This window comes from Dysidea avara, chromosome 14, assembly GCF_963678975.1.
Source record: "Dysidea avara chromosome 14, odDysAvar1.4, whole genome shotgun sequence".
Taxonomy (NCBI): domain Eukaryota; kingdom Metazoa; phylum Porifera; class Demospongiae; order Dictyoceratida; family Dysideidae; genus Dysidea; species Dysidea avara.
The window spans coordinates 14,963,192-14,966,200 of NC_089285.1; the positions used below are offsets into that span (position 1 = coordinate 14,963,192).

General features: G+C 49.4%; 1 non-coding gene across 1 annotated transcript; it reads left to right on the forward strand.

Annotated features, from left to right (window-relative positions):
* Nucleotides 1-2,682: 2,682 nt before the first annotated feature.
* On the forward strand, nucleotides 2,683-2,837 carry LOC136245027 (5.8S ribosomal RNA). Its single transcript, XR_010695698.1, has one exon. It is a non-coding gene; the product is annotated as a 5.8S ribosomal RNA (ribosomal RNA).
* Nucleotides 2,838-3,009: the final 172 nt, after the last annotated feature.

Below are 3,009 nucleotides of genomic sequence, written 5' to 3' on the forward strand. Positions count from 1 at the left end.
AAGGGTGCTGTTGTTGGGGACAAGGCTAGGATGCTGTTGTTTGGAACAATGCTGCTGTTGTTTGGGGACAAGGCTGCTGTTGTTGGGGACAAGGGTGCTGTTGTTTGGGGACAAGGCTAAGATGCTGTTGTTTGGAACAATGCTGCTGTTGTTTGGGGACAAGGGTGCTGTTGTTTGGGGACAAGGCTAAGATGCTGTTGTTTGGAACAATGCTGCTGTTGTTTGGGGACAAGGGTGCTGTTGTTGGGGACAAGTCTAGGATGCTGTTGTTGGGCACAATGCTGCTGTTGTTTGGGGACAAGGGTGCTGTTGTTGGGGACAAGTCTAGGATGCTGTTTGGGGACAAGGGTGCTGTTGTTGGAGACAAGGGTGCTATTGTTGGAGACAAGTCTAGGATGCTGTTGTTGGGACAAGGCTGCTGTTGTTGGGGACAAGGCTAGGATGCTGTTGTTTGGGGACAAGGCTGCTGTTTTTGAGGACAAGGGTGCTGTTGTTGGGGACAAGGCTAGGATGCTGTTGTTTGGAACAATGCTGCTGTTGTTTGGGGACAAGGGTGCTGTTGTTGGGGACAAGTCTAGGATGCTGTTGTTGGGCACAATGCTGCTGTTGTTGGGCACAATGCTGCTGTTGTTTGGGGACAAGGGTGCTGTTGTTGGGGACAAGTCTAGGATGCTGTTGTTGGGCACAATGCTGCTGTTGTTTGGGGACAAGGGTGCTGTTGTTGGAGACAAGGGTGCTATTGTTGGAGACAAGTCTAGGATGCTGTTGTTGGGGACAAGGCTACTGTCGTTGGGGATAAGGCTACTGTTGTTGGGGACAAGGCTACTGTTGTTTGGGGACAAGGCTACTGTTGTTGGGGATAAGGCTACTGTTGTTGGGGACAAGGCTACTGTTGTTGGTGACAAGGGTGCTATTGTTGGAGATAAGTCTAGGATGCTGTTATTGGGGACAAGTCTAGGATGCTGTTGTTGGGGACAAGAGTGCTGTTGTAGGAGACAAGTCTAGGATGCTGTTGTTGGGGACAAGGGTGCTGTTGTTTGGGGACAAGGGTTGGGGACAAGACTAGGATGCTGTTGTTTGGGGACAAGACTAGGATGCTGTTGTTTGGGGACAAGGCTGCTGTTGTTGGGGACAAGGATACTGTTGTTTGGGGACAAGGCTAGGATGCTGTTGTTTGGAACAATGCTGCTGTTGTTTGGAACAATGCTGCTGTTGTTTGGAACAATGCTGCTGTTGTTTGGAACAATGCTGCTGTTGTTTGGGGACAAGGCTAGGATGCTGTTGTTTGGGGACAATGCTGCTGTTGTTTGGGGACAAGGCTGCTGTTGTTGAGGACAAGGGTGCTGTTGTTTGGGGACAAGGCTAGGATGCTGTTGTTTGGGGACAAGGGTGTTGTTGGGGACAAGGGTACTGTTGTTTGGGGACAAGGCTAAGATGCTGTTGTTTGGAACAATGTTGCTGTTGTTTGGGGACAAGGGTGCTGTTGTTTGGGGACAAGGCTAGGATGCTGTTGTTTGGAACAATGTTGTTGTTGGGGACAAGGCTGTTGTTGGGGACAAGGCTGCTGTTGTTGGGGACAAGGGTGCTATTGTTGGAGACAAGTCTAGGATGCTGTTGTTGGGGACAAGGGTGCTATTGTTGGAGACAAGGGTGCTATTGTTGGAGACAAGTCTAGGATGCTGTTGTTGGGGACAAGGCTGCTGTTGTTGAGGACAATGCTGCTGTTGTTTGAGGACAAGGCTGCTGTTGTTGGGAACAATGCTGCTGTTGTTTGGGGACAAGGCTAGGCTGCTGTTGTTGGGGACAAGGTCACTGGTTTTGTGGACAAGGTTGCTGGTTTTGTGGACAAGCCTTCTATTGTTGGGGACAAGGCTTCTGTTGTTGCGGACAAGTGAAAGTTTGGAATACTGGCTAGAGTGGAATGGAAAGTGAGCAAGTATGACGGTTAAAAGTGAAAAACTGTTGTAAGGATAAACTATTGAGTGGGAATGGCAACTAAGGCAAAAGGACTTTTAGGGGACAAGGCGTTTTAGGGGACAAGGCGTTTTGTGGGACAAGGCGTTTTGTGGGACAAGGTATTTTGTGGGACAAGGCATTTTGGGACAAGGCATTTTGTGGGACAAGGCATTTTGGGACAAGGCATTTTGTGGGACAAGGCATTTTGGGGACAAGGAATTTTAGGGGACAAAGAGATATGTAAAAATGTTTCATAGCACATGGATAAGTATCACATACTTTTCAGATTTGTTAGTTGCATTTAATACTGCTCACTTTCCATTCCACTCAACTGCAACTGATACAATCTAAAAGATGTGTGAATACTGTCTAACCATTTTCCCTCAACATTGAGGAGAGGAGACACTGTTATCTACTACAAAGTTCTCCTTTTGCTGGTCATGGTGTACGCCTCCCCGTGGTGCCAGTGGTAACTGACATTTTCACAAAGTGTCAGGCTAAAGGTACACCAACAGTTCATAAAATCTATTGAGAGGAGGAGAGCTCCACTCGGTCCATGGAGGTGTGCTGCCGGCGCCATGTCGGGTGCAGCACTCAAATCAGGGGACATTTCTCTTGCGACCGTCCCCTGGGCCTCGGACCGAGTTTTCCTCCTTTTGACTTTTTCATTTTGGCAATTTGAGCAGTATCGGTGTCATTGTATTTTGTGTTGGTCGAAATGTTGACAACTTCTGACGGTGGATCTCTTGGCTCGTGCATCGATGAAGAACGCAGCAAGCTGCGATACGTAGTGTGAATTGCAGAATTCAGTGAATCATCGAGTCTTTGAACGCAAATGGCGCTCCCGGGGTCTCCTCGGGAGCAGGTCTGTCCGAGCGTCTGCCAACCATAAGTCCTCGCCGGGTGCGAGGAGATTGGGGAACTGTGGTGTCGCGTGATTTGTGCACGCCACACTCCCTGAAGATTCCACGACCGGTGTGGTTGCCCGCCGTACGAGTCGGTCGGTGACAACGGTGCACAGTGTTGTCCTGCCGTGCTCGTGCGCGTGGATTG